The sequence below is a fragment of the Heptranchias perlo genome, chromosome 2, assembly GCF_035084215.1.
Source record: "Heptranchias perlo isolate sHepPer1 chromosome 2, sHepPer1.hap1, whole genome shotgun sequence".
Lineage (NCBI taxonomy): Eukaryota > Metazoa > Chordata > Chondrichthyes > Hexanchiformes > Hexanchidae > Heptranchias > Heptranchias perlo.
The window spans coordinates 145,760,798-145,777,931 of NC_090326.1; the positions used below are offsets into that span (position 1 = coordinate 145,760,798).

General features: G+C 43.0%; 1 protein-coding gene across 6 annotated transcripts in view; it reads right to left on the reverse strand.

The window, feature by feature from the left end:
* The window catches only part of zmynd11 (zinc finger, MYND-type containing 11), a 169,752-nt gene that overhangs the window by 151,796 nt on the left and 822 nt on the right, over window positions 1-17,134 (reverse strand). The window lies entirely within an intron of this gene.

Below are 17,134 nucleotides of genomic sequence, written 5' to 3' on the forward strand. Positions count from 1 at the left end.
AAAAACAACCTTCGACCATCACCCTCTGCCTTCTGCCACTAAGCCAGTTTTGTATCCAAAGTGCCAAGGCACCCTGGATTCCATGGGCTCGTACCTTCTTGACCAGTCTCCTGTGGGGGACTTTATCGAAGGCCTTACTGAAATCCATGTATACCAAGGCTGAGATGGTAGGGTATACCATGTATATCAAGGCTGAGATGGATAGATTTTTGGCCACCAGGGAAATCAAGGGATATGGGGATCAGGTGGGAAACTGGAGTTGAGGTCGAAGATCAGCCATGGTCTTATTGAATGGCGGAGCAGGCTCAAGGGGCCGTATGGCCTACTCCTGCTCCTATTTCTTATGCAAGAGTTTAAATATACAAATGAACACACCACATGCTAATTTCAATAGATTTTCCAATAAAACAAATAAACTGTTCTTGCTGTTTGGCACCGAAGCAGTTTTGCTATTCAGCAACAAGGATGCTTAGAACAGTGTGGAGGTTGTTAACCACACAAGACCACCCAAATTTCAAAAGCCATCATTCCACTCTTTCCATACTATACAATGATTTTAAAAATCAACCAGTGTAATGCCTGCAAAGCTTTGCAGACATCCACCAAATGACTAAAGTATATGAACATCTTATTAAAGGGGATCGTACGATCCCCGTGCAGCCTCAAGGACACCAAGTCTCTCAATTTGACAGCATGACACACAATTGTCTTCACTGTTCACATATTTCTAAAATACAACCAAGATGTATTAAAAAGATGGTCAAACAGGTTTTTATCAATTGAGAGAAAAACAAGCTGCCCCAGAAGCTGCTTGCGCACGCAATGAATCTGAATCCTAACCATGAAATGAATGTGAAGGCCTTGAATTTTCTCCGTATTTACGCCCAGAGCCACGTGTAACCTGGGCACAAACCAATCACGTGGCTTAAAAGATCGTGGAATTTTGGGCATTAGTAACTACAAAACACCCAAATCTCCTCGATCTTTTACAGTCGTCTATGATCAAATTTCCTGTAATTGCACTTGTTCAGAGGCTCTCAAAATTACAACCAGATTTTCAGGCGCAGTAGGAAAGTCAGTTTTCTGGTATTTTATTACAATTGTTTGAGCATTTTTGTTTTTATTTATCCTCAGGGACCTGCACTGTATTTTCTGTTTCTTTTAATGCATGTTATGGCATAAGTATAAGTCACATCAAAAATTGAAAAGCTTTCCCCATCGCTTTTAGAAACGATAATCTGCGACAAATTAACAGTCACTTGGACAAGTGTAGATTAATGAAGAAAAGCCAGCATGGATTTGTTAAAGGCAAATCATATTTAACGTGATTTGAGTTTTTTTGATGAGGAAACAGAGAGGGTTGATGAGGGCAATGCGGTTGATGTGTATATGGACTTTCAAAGTCATTTAATAAAGTGCCACATGATAGGCTTGTCAGCAAAATTGAATCCAACGGGATAAAAGGGGCATTGATACGAAATTGGCTAAGTGACAGGAAACAGAGAGTAGTGGTGAACGGTTGTGTTTCGGACTGGAGGGAGGTGTACAGTGGTGCTCCTCGGATCATGGGCTTTATAAATAGAGGCATAGTGTACTAAAGCATGGAAGTTATGTTGAACTTTTATAAAAACGCTGGTTCGGCCACAGCTGGAGTATTTTTTTATATTCGTTCATGGGATGTGGGCGTAGCTGGCAAGGCCGGCATTTATTGCCCATCCCGAATTGCCCTCGAGAAGGTGGTGGTGAGCCGCCTTCTTGAACCACTGCAGTCCGTGTGGTGGAAGGTTCTCCCAGTGCGGTTAGGTAGGGAGTTCCAGGATTTTGACCCAGCAACGATGAAGGAGTGGGAATATATTTCCAAGTCGAGACAGTGTGTGACTTGGAGGGGAGTGTGCAAGTGGTGTTGTTCCCATGTGCCTGCTGCCCTTGTCCTTCTAGGTGGTAGAGGTCGCGGGTTTGGGAGGTGCTGTCGAAGAAGCCTTGGCAAGTTGCTGCAGCGCATCCTGTAGTTGGTACACACTGCAGCCACAGTGCGCCAGTGGTGAAGGGAATGAATGTTTAAGGTTGTGGATGGGGTGCCAATCAAGCTGGTTGCTTTGTCCTGGATGGTGTCGAGCTTCTTCAGTATTGTTGGAGCTGCACTCATCCAGGCAAGTGGAGAGTATTCCATCACACTCCTGACTTGTGCCTTGTAGATGGTGGAAAGGCTTTGGGGAGTCAGGAGGTGAGTCACTCGCCGCAGAATACCCAGCCTCTGACCTGCTCTTGTAGCCACAATATTTATGTGGCTGGTCCAGTTAAGTTTCTGGTCAATGGTGACCGCCCCTAGGATGTTGATGGTAGGGGATTCGGCGATGGTAATGCCGTTGAATGTCAAGTGGAGGTGGTTAGATTCTCTCTTATTGGAGATGGTCATTGCCTGGCACTTAAGTGGCAAGTAACATTCATGCCAGATATCAGCCCAAGCCTGGATGTTGTCCAGGTCTTGCTGCATGCAGGCACGGGCTGCTTCATTATCTGAGGGGTTGCGAAATGAGGGGTTGCGAATGGAACTGAACACTGTGCAATCATCAGCGAACATCCCCATTTCTGACCTTATGATGGAGGGAAGGTCATCGATGAAGCAGCTGAAGATGGTTGGGCCTAGGACACTGCCCTGAGGAACTCCTGCAGCAATGTCCTGGGGCTGAGATGATTGGCCTCCAACAACCACTACCATCTTCCTTTGTGCTAGAAATGACTCCAGCCACTGGAGAGCTTTCCCCCTGATTCCCATTGACTTCAATTTTACTAGGGCTCCTTGGTGCCACACTCGGTCAAATGCTGCCTTGATGTCAAAGGCAGTCACTCTCACCTCACCTCTGGAATTCAGCTCTTTTGTCCATGTTTGGACCAAGGCTGTAATGAGGTCTGGAGCCAAGTGGTCCTGGCAGAACCCAAACTTAGCATCAGTGAGCAGGTTATTGGTGAGTAAGTGTCGCTTGATAGAATGACACCTTCCATCACTTGGGTGATGATTGAGAGTAGACTGATGGGGCGGTAATTGGCCGGATTGGATTTGTCCTGCTTCTTGTGGACAGGACATACCTGGGCAATTTTCCATTGTCGGGTAGATGCCAGTGTTGTAGCTGTACTGGAACAGCTTGGCTAGAGGCACAGCTAGTTCTGTAGCACAAAGTCTTCAGCACTACAGCCCGGATGTTGTTGGGACCCATAGCCTTTGCTGTATCCAATGCACTCAGCCGTTTCTTAATATCACGTGGAGTGAATCGAATTGGCTGAAGACTGGCTTCTGTGATGGCAGGGATATCGGGGGGGAGGCCAAGATAGATCATCCACTCGGCAGTTCTGGCTGAAGATGGTTGCAAACGCTTAAGCCTTGTCTTTTGCACTCACGTGCTGGACTCTGCCATCATTGCAGATGGGGATGTTCACAGAGCCTCCTCCTCCCGTTAGTTGTTTAATTGTCCACCACCATTCACGACTGGATGTGGCAGGACTGAAGAGCTTTGATCTGATCAGTTGGTTGTGGAATCACCTAGCTCTGTCTATAGCATGCTGCTTCTGCTGATTAGCATGCATGTAGTCCTAAGTTGTAGCTTCACCAGGTTGGCACCTCATTTTTAGGTACGCCTGGTGCTGCTCCTGGCATGCTCTTCTACACTCCTCATTGAACCAGGGTTGATCCCCTGGCTTGTTGGTAATGGTAGAGTGAGGAATATGCTGGGCCATGAGGTTACAGATTGTGCTGGAATACAATTCCGAGTCCAGTTCTGGGCACCACACGTTAGGAGGGATGTAAAGCCTTAGAGAGGGTGCAGAATAGATTTCCTAGAATGGTTCCAGGGATGAGGGACTTCAGTTACTGGAGTTGTTCTCCTTAGAGCAGAGGAGGTTAAGAGGAAATTTGGTAGAAGTGTTCAAAACCATGATTGGTTTAGACAAAGTAAATAAGAGACACTGTTGCCATTGGCAGAAGGGTCGAGAACCAGAAGACACATTTAAGGTGATTGACAAAAGAACCAAGGGAGACACGAGGAAAAACTTTTTTTTTTTTACACACAGCGAGTAGTTACGATCTGGAATGCACTGCCTGAAAGGGTGGTGGAAGCATATTCAATCATGGCTTTCAAAAAGAAATTGTATAAATATTTGAAGGGAAAAAATGTGTAGGGCTACGGGGAAGAGAATGGGGATTGGGACTAATTGGATTCCTCTTGCAGAGAGCCGGCACAAGCTTGATGGGCCGAACGATCTCCTTTGTGCCGTAACCATTCTATGATTCATTGCAGGTTCTTGAACATGTGTGCCAAATGTGCTTGAATGAGATGAAATTTTAATTTTCATACGAGTGTGAAGCTTTCCTCAGACCCCGAACGCATACACGGATTAATACCTATTTTTACGTTCGGGTGTATTCTAATGAGATTGGCAGGAAATTTGAACGTATCACCAGTATGGGAGCATTTTCGGGTCTAATTTCCAGGCTGCACCCACAGAAAAGGTTCCAGGCCGTGATGTTAAGGAAATTCCTTACTCTGCACATCAAAATCACTTAACTTGCACAAAAGAAATATATGTACTCCAGGACGGCTGACAATGACCACAGAATGATAAGTGCCAGCCGTGGCTCCCCGTCGTAGCACCCTTGCTTCGGAGTCAGAAGGTCGTGGGTTCAAGTTCCATTCCAGGGACTTGAGCACAAAATCTAGGCTAACACTCCAGTGCAGTAATGAGGGAGTACTGCACTGTCGGAGGTGCCGTCTTTCCGATAGGACGTTAAACTGAGGCCCCATCTGCTCTCTCAGGTGGACGCAAGAGGTCCAATGGCACTATTTCAAAAGGAGGAGTGTGCTCCCCGGTTTCATGGCCCCCCTCCTCTTCTTCCATATAGTGTCATGGGATCTTTTACATCCGCCCGAGACGGCAGACGGGGCCTCGGTTTAACATCTCATCCGAAAGATGGCACCTCCGACAGTGCAGCACTCCACTGAAGAGTTAGCCTAGATTCTTTGCTATATAAATGCAAGTTCTTTCTTTTTTCCCTTACACTAGTGGGGAACAAAGAAGAGAAAAGGTTTGAACATATGTAATACAGACCAGGAAAATAATACAATCTATCTGGCCGTTCCCAAAACCTAATACCTCTCACTTACCCACTCCCTCAAATCTACCCTTAAAATTTTCCCAACCTATTTGCCTCCCTAAGCAGTCCACCCACAGGTTCATCAACCTCTGAAGTATTTAAATCTAAACGTGCACCCAGTTCTAGAGTTTGTGGCAATCTCAAACATATGAAAATTAATTTATCTATTCCCTTAATATCTATTCCCTTAACCTTAGTTTCCTCTTTTCCAGAGGAAACAACCACAGGTTCTTCAACCTTTCCTCATAGCTGAGATGCCTTAAGCTAAATTATCAGTTTGTTTTCGCTTTTCTGCACTGCCTTCAGTGCCTAGATACCCTGATAGGTAGTACAGCAAGCAGAACCGTACAAAGCACTCTAGGTATGGTTCTGCCAGTGGAGACTCCACCACCTCCTGGGATCTGCGCTCTTTCCCTCTGGCACACATCCCAAGATCTGGTTCGCTTTCCTTACTGCTACCGCACACCGTACCGCTACTTTCAGTAAGCTGTCCACCAATAGCCCCAGATGCGTCTCCTGTCCTGTAGCCTAGGCCCACTTAGTTCCTTCCATTGGCTCTTTACTTTTTATTTGTCCACATTAAATACTATTTGCCATCATCCCACCTATCCAGACAGCTTTGTATTTGCTTTGCCTCTTCCCTTTTTTTTTTGGAACGCCCACACCCCCCAACTTGGTGTCATTTGCAAACTTAGCTTTGTTTCTGTCCGCAGCTCCATTTATATGCACTGTAAATAGCAATGGATCCAGTACTGATCACTGTGGCACCAGCTACCAACCCCTTACCATGTCAACACAGCTCTGTCACAACCACTCTTGCTTTTTAAATCCACTTCAGAAGCTTGCCTTCTATTCCATGCCTTCCAACTTTGTGGACTCATTGCTTGAGTGGCACGGCATCAAAAGTTTGCTGAAATCTAAATATATCATATCCACAGAATTTCCATTGTCAGGGTGCCATAATTTCTTCAAAAGAATTCCAGAAAATCTATTAGGCAAGATCTCCCTCCCATCTATCCATGTTGACTCCCTTTTACCATACTTACCATTTCTAGAGGGATCGAATTGAAAAGCAGAGAAGTTATGTTAAACTTGTATAGAAGCTTGGTTAGATCACATTTAAGAGTGCTATAAAAACAGTTATGGTCTCCATATTAGAAAAATATAGAGGCATTGGAGAATGTGCAAAAAAGATTTACAAGGATGATACCAGAACTGAGAGGTTATACCCATCAGAAAAGACTGAACAGGCTGGGGCTCTTTTCTCTAGAAAAGTAAAGACAGAGGTGACCTGATAAAGGCCTTTAAGATAAATGAGATGGTTTGATAGGGTAGACATAGAGAAGATGTTTCCACTTGCAGGGGAGACCAGAACTAGGGGCCATAAATATAAGATTGTCACTAATAGATCCAATAGGGAATTCAGGAGAAACTTCTTTACCCAAAGAGTGGTTAGAATGTGGAACTTGCTACCACAAGGAGTAGCTGAGGCAAATAGATGAAGAGGGGTGGGAGGAGGCTCGTGCAGAGCATAAACACTAGCACGGACCAGTTTGGCTGAATCGCCTGTTTCTGTGCTGTACATTTTTTGTCATCTCATCTGCTGCTGAAACCCTTTGTTAACTCTACACTCAACTATTCCAAAGCTGTCCTAGCCAGCTTCCCAACTTGCACCCTCCATAAACTTCAGCTTATCGAAAACTCTGCTGCACATAGCCTAACTTGCACCAAGTCCCGTTCACCCCTGTGCTCGCTGACCTACATTGGCTCCCGGTCCCCCAATGCCTCGATTTTAAAATTCTCATCCTTGTTTTCAAATCCCTCCATGGTCTCCACCCTCCCTATCTCTAACCTCCTCCAGCCCTACAACCCTCCGAGATCTCTGCGCTCCTCCAATTCTGGCCTCTCGCGCAGCCCCGATTTTCTTTGCTCCACCATTGGCGGCTGTGCTTTCAGCTGCCTAGGCCTCAAGCTGTGGAATTCCCTCTCTAAACCTTCCCCCCCCCCCCCCCTCCCTCCCTCCTTTAAGATGCTCCTTAAAACCTACCTCTTTGACCAAGCCTTGGGTCACCTGTCCTAATATCCCCTTATGTGGCTCGGTTTCAGATTTTGTTTGATAATCGCTCATGAAGCACAGTTGGACGTTTTACGAAGTTAAAGGCGCTATATAAATGCAAGCTCTTGCTGTAATTCTATGTAATATTATCTAGGTGTTTCATTACCCTCATTTAGGGTGTATTGTAATAACATATCCACAACAGGTGTTTGGCTCACTGGCCTATAGTTCCCTGGGCTATCCCTACACCCCTTTCTAAAGACTGGTGTTACATTAACTACTTTCCAATCCTCAGGTACTACTCTCCTTTCAAATAATTTCCTAAAGATAGTGGCAAGGATATGACTGATTTTACTAGATACTTCTGTAAGTACCATTGTATGAAGGGCACTTGTTTATCTGTGACTACCTTATCTGAAATCTTATTGTTTAGTACTTCTTCCACCCTCAGAAATTCAACCTCTTTGTTGAAGAGACTGCTCAATGTCTCCTCAGTGGAAGCAGAGAAAACCCCATTCAGTATATATTTGCTATCCTTTGGTCATAGTGTGAGTGCCATGATGTGGAGATGTCGGTGTCTGCTTTCTTGCAGCTCTGTAAAAACTTGATGTCTGTGTCTAAATGCGCGATCTTCTTGGATATCCTTTCCACTGTGAGCCAGCAGTTTGTGGTGTCGATGGTAGCCATGATGTGGAGATGCCGGTGTGAGAACAGTGAAGAAGAAGGAGGCATGCTGCAAAATATGGTGGAAAAGAAATTTTTCTTAAATTCATAGAAAAAAGATTTTTGAAAATAGTTGCTAAGTGGTCTCTGTTTCATAGAGAAACATTTAATGAGAATGTTTTTATTGAAATAAGATTTACGATAAATATGCTACTTTGTCAAGTCAATAAAGGTTGTAAACTTTAGAACTTGCTTGAATTATTATTTAACTTCATTCAATCAGTCTGCTTTGTCTCATCACACAATTTCACCCCATTTCACTTTGTTTTAAATGCACCTTCACACAGCTTTTCTTTGCACTTTGGCAGCCCTGTAGTCTTGTTTACAGTGGAAACTTTATCCCAGGGTGAACACAGACTGGGTAATAAAACCTCCAGTGTAAACCACTGTTGTCCTTAGAAGCTGGGAGCCAGAGATTTTCCACTCCCTGCTGTGCTGTAAATCAGTACCTATTTAAGGGCCTCCTTTTAATTATGTGCATGTGATCCAAGTCTCACATTTGCATTGCTGAATAAAATAAATCTTACTCCTGTCCCATGGTCTTTCATGGCAGTCAATCTTAGCTGTCCTCACTGCAACCATTATAACTCTTATCATTTCATGTGCATCCCCCAACTTTCACCTGCTAACACTGATTTTGAATAAATAGGCGTCCTTTTTTCTTCAAGCTAACATTAAATATTTCAACAGTCAGAAGTCTCCAATCCACGGCAGCAAAAGTTGCAGCTCATCAGATGCCCAGACTACAAGTCAGACGTGGAAGGAAAAGTTTTGCTTTAGATGTCTCGGACTTCAGTGAGTCAAGGGCAGAGAGAAAAGGACAACAGAAGAAAAGAAACAGATGATTAGTGAGAGTGTGAAAAAGCAAATAATGACAATGACTTGGTAAACAAAGAAATTCAGGAGAAAATTAATTTTAAAGTTATATGGTATCATTTCAGCAAATGACATGCATTTCTGCTTTATCACCCTTTTCTCTCTGGTTTAAGTCAGAAGATCGCCCCAATTTCCTCCCTCCCATGTGCACATTTCTATTTTCCACCAAATAGAAAAAAATGTTACGGCCTTTAAGAGAGTTTGCCAGTTCAGGGACAGCTTCAAGGGTCCCATTGTACGTGGGCAATTATAGGCTCAATTTTAGAAGCTACAATGCAGGTGATGCCGAGCACATCATCGGAGTTGGAGGGGAGGTTGGGGGGTGTCACTAATTGCAGAATCAAGAAGTGCAAAGCCCAACCACTATTAATATGGGGGTGGGGGGGGGGGGAAGACATCCACAACGCAAATTTGGCAGTCGGAATTGGGTCAGGCAGGTAGGCTTGGACAGAAGGCTAGAGGCCAGTGCACTACTACTGAGGAAGAAGGGCATTGGCCTGAAGTCAGTTTCAGGCAGCCACAAACAGATCAGGTGGATCGGGCGGCTTGCTGCCCCGAAAACTGGCAAAAGATCGGCTGCAAAGAGGCTGAAAATTCAGGTTAAAACAAAATGGCAGTTCAACCTGGGCAGTTCACACAAGGGCTCTGTAATTATAAACTGACAGGCAAATATTGACATGGGTTTTTCCTATTATAAAATGTTGCCATAAAAAGCATGACTCAAAAATTGTGACACAGGAAATGAAGTTAATGTGGCCAGGCAGTGAAATTTGTATACACAAGACTTCGTAAGTAAACTGCCAATGGCATGGCCCACAGTCAGTTGATTAATGTACTTTTTTTTTCCAATATACACAAGATGAAGGCAGAGTTGGGAGAGAAACTCGCTCCACAGAACCAGGACAGTTGACGTAAGTGCTAGCACAAAAATGTGACCAAAAATAGTGACAATAGGAAGAAAGATCTGTGGACATAACATGAGCAGCAATAGATATACCAGCAGATTTCTTGTAGAATTGCTCAGTGAGCCAGAGGATATATTGTTTTATCCTATTTAAATGTACAAATCAGAGCCATTAATTTACACTAAGTTATTACAGCATTATGAGTATTGTGGAAATGTTAGTGGCATTTCCAGGCTCAAATTCTATAATGTATGCAATTGTACGTAATGTGTTGTTTGATGAGAGAATTATATAGTGAAATGGAGAATGTATTATTGTGCAGTTTTCTTGTTCAGAATGAAAGCAATGTTGGTTAAAATAAAGTTAATGGAAAGCAGAATAAATGGCAGAAAATTATAAAAATTCAAATGAAATTGAATTAAAAAGATGAATCGTGGGATTTAGTGGTGGAGGGGGTTTGTCAATGTGGAGGTGTTGGGGACAAGATTGTGAGAAGTGGTAGTACTCATGGGTGGGAGTACTGGGGACTGTGGAGCATACATATAGTGGAAAGAGGGGAATGGGTCATGGCAGTATTGGCTAGGAGTCTCAGGTTATAGAAGTGGGCACACTAGGAATTTCATAGTAGTGGGAGGGGACCACGGCCTGTGTCCTACTAGCTTCTAGTCCCACATTCAACATCCTTCAACTTTGCATCGTCCCAGTCAGTGTTTCCGCTCATGTCCCCTTCCAGTGCTCACACAACTCAATCCTTTCTCTAATATAACTAACCCCAGTACCTTCATATTGCAGCCCACCTCCTCCCAAGAGTTCCCAGTTCCTTCGAAGGCTCAATGTCCTTAACCCCTCCAGAGTGCCCAAGATTTCCTGAGTCAACTCAGTTTCCAGACTTTCCTCAGATGGGCCAGGAAGCACGTACAGCTTCTGGGATGTATATGGGCTACGCAGGTAAACAATCAGGCAGCCTGACTACAACAACAACCACCTGCATTTATATAACATTTTTAACATAGTAAAACGTCCCAAGACGCTTCACAGAAGTGTTATCAAACAAACCTAGCATTAGGGCGGGCAGGCAATTAAGCAGTGAAGCATCCAGTGGATGGTGCAAAGAAAAGAAACAGAAAGCAGATAATCACATAGGGCAGGAAAACAAAGAGTGGGAGCAGAATCACCATTCCAGCCTGTGTCTCCACCTCCACACACCACCAAATCTGGTTTTATCCTCTGCATGTGGTTCTTCCACTTGGCACGTTTTACTACATTAAAGGCACTAAATAAATGCCAATTGTTGTTGCTTCAGGCCAGGTTGGAAAGGCCTCAAAGTAAGTAGGACAGCAGCAAGTTATGAGTCCAGTCAAGGAGGGACATACCATTCTTTAAAAAAAGCAGTGAAGCTCCTGTGGTGTTGCTCAGGGATGCAACAGGGTCCGAGAAATGCACACCAGCAGCAGCCTTGGAGACAAGTTCTATCCCTAGGCCCCGGCAGAAGTTAGGCCTCAGGGAACCAAACTTAACATGCATTTCTAATAGGTGTTGGGTAATTTTATGATTAAGTGGAAATATTTTTTGCAAATTATTTTTATACCTGTGTGCAGTCAGCTTCATGACTGCACACAGGTATAAAATACTTTTAGCAGTAACTAACTTTAATTTGTGGCTGTTTTTTGACACCCATTTTTGATTCATAGTCTTTTAAACTTTGAGCAGTGGTATTTACCTCCACTTGTTATTTGATATGTTCCTTGTTTAACTGTGATTGTGAAACACCAATCAATCAGGTGCCAGAGTAACAGAAATTTGCAGGTGGTCCACTAAAGTATGACAAAAAAATATGCTCTAAATGCAAAATTACATATCCATAAATATATTTAATTCTGGAGATCACCTGACCCCTCCCACACTTACTTGGGAGTGCCAAATGCAAGAAAAAAAAGTGACAATGTTTCAATTCTTCAGCACTGACTTCTTGTACACACACACAAAAAAAAAATCACTATTTTAAAAAGCAGATAGACAATAGTCATGAGCATGCAATGAGGTTGTAACACACACGGGGGATTCAGGTGATGTCACCAACTGTGACAGCAAAGTTGAATACGCCCCGTGGGTTCCAGCTTTGAATATGGTACCAGTGTTTCTGCAACTTTCCGGTTTTAAGTATCAGAATTTGTGTCCTCCATAACTGCTATCGTCGCGGCCACTGAGCTTTGAGACTCTGCATCACATGATAGGAAGAAGGAGGTTGTTTCTCACGATAAGGATCGTCTAGTTTTCAAACTGGGTTGGCTAGCAGGAAGAGGTTTTACTGAGAAATAACACACTGCTTTATACAGAAGTATACATGCATGCTAAATATTAATGTTTCAATAAAACAAAAAATGTTAAAAGTATTATATTGATTGAAGACAGATCACCACTACAGAATTCAAAAGGAAACTATGAGAGATATGTTTTGCAGGGAAAAAGAAAAATTAAAGATTGCAGTATTGTACATTATATTTGACAGAGTTAAAAGTCAACATGACCCAGTGCATTCTGTACAAAACCTCATCAGCACTGCCACATCAACCCTAAGCTGATGTCCAAGTTTTTTCCTAAGGTTCTACACTTAGTTGCCCTGGCCAACATTTATCTCTCACTCAATCAACATCACTAAAAACAACAGATCACTGGGTCATTTATCTCATTGCTGTTTGTAGGACCCTGTTGTGCACAAATTGGCTGCTGCTTTTCTCTACATTACAACAGTGGCTGTAAAGCCCTTTGGGACATCCTGAGGTCGTGAAAGGCACTATATAAAACGCAAGTTCTGTTTTTCTCAATTCCTTCTAATCAACATCATCTATATGCTATCCCTCTGAGATCATTCACAAACACAGATCAGTAACAAATGTATGCCAATGACATCCATCTCTCCCTCTCTGCCACCACCATTGACTCCAGGCTGCAACTGTACAATCTGACTGCTAATCTGACATCAAGTCATGGATAAGTTGAAACTGACTGTCGTTCAACATTGGCAAACTTGAAACCATTCTGTTTGCCAACACCTCCATACCTCTGAATCCGCCAACCTCCTTGGCTACCCACTCAGGCGAAACCTGGTGTTGTGCAACTTCAATGTTCTGTTTGACCCTTGGCTGAGCTCTCAGCCACATCTGATCTTTCAGCAAGTCCAGCTTCAGAACATCAACCCCTCTGCTACCTTTTATGTACACCTTCATCACCTGACGGATCGATTTCATAAAAGCTCCTCGCCGGCCTCTCCATGTCTGCTCTTCACAAACTTCAGATAATAAAGAACACTGCAGCCCAAGTTCTCTCTCACACATATGCAGTCCTACACAAACATCCTTGCCCAACTTTACTGACTCCCTTTTGCCCAGTGAATTAATTTCAAGGTAGCCTTCAAATTCCTCCATATTTGGGAAGTCTTCAGCCACATGTCCCAATCCACAACTTAAATCTTTTAATTTCTACAGTGTGTCTACCTCTCTGACTTTATGTGCAAATGCTATAATAAAATGTACATTGTTGTTTGAAACCCAGTATTTCTAAGCTTACCACCATGTAATTCTACCAAATAAAGTTTCAGTTTTTAAACACTAGTGCAATTTACAGCTGTGCCTTATGTGACTTGCACAACACTGCTGGAACACACATGACTGCCCCACCTTCCTGCCACTCACCCACAGTGGAGCTACATACTTTCCAGCTTGATCCTCTCCTTTCTAATCTTCACTAAGCATTTTTTTAAAAAAAAGAAACAAGAAAGTGGTGAATTATGGAAAATAAATTTTGTGTCCCTGATGATTGAATAACTCAATCACAATACACTTTATGTACTTACACACACCCATTATGCAAAACTAGTGCAAATACTTATCCCAGAAATTATGGGTACAAAACAAGTTTTACATGAGAAAATTAATATGCTAAATGTAGTTCAAATAAGTCATTCAAGAAGCCTTTATTGTTTTCAGACAACAGACAGGCGTCTTATCCTGAGCACACTTTACCACTGGATTTGACGCTTTCAACATCTCACTGCTTAAGCATACAACACCCAAACAACCAGAACAGAATTCCGTTTCTTACACTAGTGCCCAGTATATATGCACAATCTGCACCAACGAATCACACAGGGCAATACCTAGTAAAGACAAACTACTTAAGCAAAAATTCTAAAAACTGCCAATTATACAGCACACTCAGTCAAGGTTTCAAGTTTAAAAATTATTTTAAAATTTAATGAACACAAAGATGCTTACATACCAAGTCCAGGACAGCTTACGTAAAACTGTGATCTTAGCCATCACATCAACACCATTTTTGTATGCTAATACATTAAGAATATGCTTAGAAATTACCAGAGAACTTCAAAATCTTTTTTGATCTCATCCATTGCATTTTACTTCAATATACATTTTTCCTTAAAAATTAAAGATCACCACTCCTTTGCTTGAACACACCTGCCTTTTGTCTGTACTATTGCTATGATTTTATAGATTGATGAAAATTAATTACATAATGTACTTTGCCCTTGGTAAAACACATGATTCTCAAGCAACGGCATTCTTTTCCATCTTTTCAAAAAATCAATAGCAATGTACGGACCAAAAATTATACATTTATCCAGTGGGGTTAGGAGTCAAAATACCCCAGAAATATTTGACCCAAAATAATTTGACATGACATGGGGTAAGTGTAGCATGCTTGGGAGGAACAGGTGACTTTGGAACTATGATTCCCAAAGCTCTTCACCACTAGGATTTTCCTTGCCTAATGTCTAGGCCTGTTGTAGACTAATTGAGAGAGATTGATTGCTATCCTTAGTCAATAAGTAAGCAGATTCAATAGTAACTTTCAAAAGGGAAATAGATAAATACTTGAAGGGGAGAAAATTTCAGGGCTATAAGGAAAGAGCAGGGGAATGAGACTAATGAGATAGCTCTTTCAAAGAGCTGGCACAGACACGATGGGTCGCATGGTCTCCTTTTGTGCTGCAAGATTCTATGATTCTAAATGTGAGTCCTTAGTTATAGTGATTTCAGGTGCTGTTTCTCATACCGAATGTATGCTACATGAGAAGATGGATTTGTGACACCACCTGTTACACTAGATGCTCTCAGCAGGGCTGCCCCTCACAGATAAAGGCTTATCTACGCATGTCTGCATGGATAAATCTGCTAAATTCTAGTGTGAGAATGCCAGATGGCAGTGCACAACACAAGGTGAGAGTTGCAATGGGCAAAACAGAGACATTTGGTATATAGACCTCTGCCAGCATATAACACGCTCGAATTGGTGCCAGCATAAAACTACCTGAGCTGGATCTAGTTTACAGCGTTAAGTGCAATATAAATGGATTATATTGTACTCAGATCAGGCAGTGGCTGATTTCAAAGCCCACCCACAACAACTTGCATTTAAATAGCACCTTGAATTTAGGAAAACATCCCAAAGCACATCACAGGTGTGCAATCAGACAAAAATTGACACCAAGCCAAAGAAGGAGATATTAGCTTGCGCAAAGAGGTAGGTTTTAAAGAGAATCTTTAGGAGAGAGAGGTAGACAGACAGAGTCTTAGGGAGGAAATTCCAGAGCTTAGGGTCTAGACGGCTGAAGGCACAGCCGCCAATGGTGGGATGAAAGGAGTGAGGAATGCACAAGAGTCCAGAGTTAGAGGAATGCAGAGTTCTTGGAGGGTTGTAGAACTGAAGGAGGTTACAAAGATAGGGAGGGGCGAGCTCTGAAGGGACTTTAACACAAGGATGAGAATTTTAAAATTGAGGCGTTGGTGGACCAGGAGCCAGTGTAGGTCAGTGAGCATAGGTGTCATGGGTGAACAAGACTTGGTGCGGGTTAGAATACAGGCAACAGAGTTTTAGGTGAGTGCAAATTTATGGAGGGTGGAAGATGGGAGGTCAGCCAGGAATAGCTGAGCCTGGGAGGTGACAAAAGCGCGGATGAGAATTTTAGCAGCAGATAAGCAGAGGTGGGGCGGAGACAGGCGATGTCACAGAGGTGGAAGTAGAGGGTCTTTCTGATGGAGGATTTTATTCGTTCATGGGATGTGGGCGTCGCTGGCGAGGCCGGCATTTATTGCCCATCCCTAATTGCCCTTGAGAAGGTGGTGGTGAGCCGCCTTCTTGAACCGCTGCAGTCTGATGTGGGGTTGGAAGCTCAACTCAGGGTCAAATAGAATACCACTTTTGCATATAGTCTGCTTCAGCCTGAGACAGTGGCCAGGGAGGAGGATGGCATCAGTGGTGAATCACAGAATCATAGAAGTTTACAACATGGAAACAGGCCCTTCAGCCCAACATGTCCATGTCGCCCAGTTTATACCACTAAGCTAGTCCCAATTGCCTGCACTTGGCCCATATCCCTCTATACCCATCTTACCCATGTAACTGTCCAAATGCTTTTGAAAAGACAAAATTGTACCCGCCTCTGGCAGCTCGTTCCAGACACTCACCACCCTTTGAGTGAAAAGATTTCCCCTCTGGACCCCTCAGGAACAGAGTATGTGGCAGGGGCCAAACTGGTTTTGGTCTTCCCAATGTTTAATTAGGAGGAATGATGTGGAGATGTAAGGAATCTTACAACACCAGGTTATAGTCCAACAGTTTTATTTGAAAATCACAAGCTTTCGGAGGCTTTCTCCTTCGTCAGGTGAGTGAAGAAGGAGAAAGCCTCCGAAAGCTTGTGATTTTCAAATAAAACTGTTGGACTATAACCTGGTGTTGTAAGATTCCTTACAATTAGGAGGAACTTGCAGCTCATCCAGGACTGGATATTGGACAAGCAATCTGACAGCAGAGGCAGCGGAGGGGGTCGAGATTGGTGCTGGTGAGGTATAGCTAGGTGTCGTCTGCACACATGTGGAACCTGACGTTGTGTGTTCAGATGACGTCAGCAAGGAGCAGCATTTAGATGGGAAATAGGAGGGGGCCAAGGATAGATGTAACTTCTGTATAACAGTACAACCAAGGCACAAAAGTCCAAAACAATGGAGTTAGGATAGATATTAGCAACAAGTGAAACAGTAGCCTAAACTTCAAAGCTGCAGGCTAGATGTATTCCATTTAATTTATAGGGCCATGACTCCCAGCAGAAACTGAAGGCTATATTTTAATTCTGGAATACTATGCACACCTGACAAGACTATTAAATGCCATGGCACATACAGCACATGTGAAGTATTATATATGTAAAATTATCCACCCTGTCCCTCTGTAAAACTCCCAGCTCAGATGGGTTACAAAATCCAAAGCACCAGAAACTTGCCTTAAATCAAAACTATAATCTTTACCATTACTTTTGGTGTTTTTAATCAAGATTGCATACAGGATTGACACCCCCAAACAGCCATACTTGTTAAAACAAGTGCAGTAAAGGTATTTTAGTGTAGGTAATTA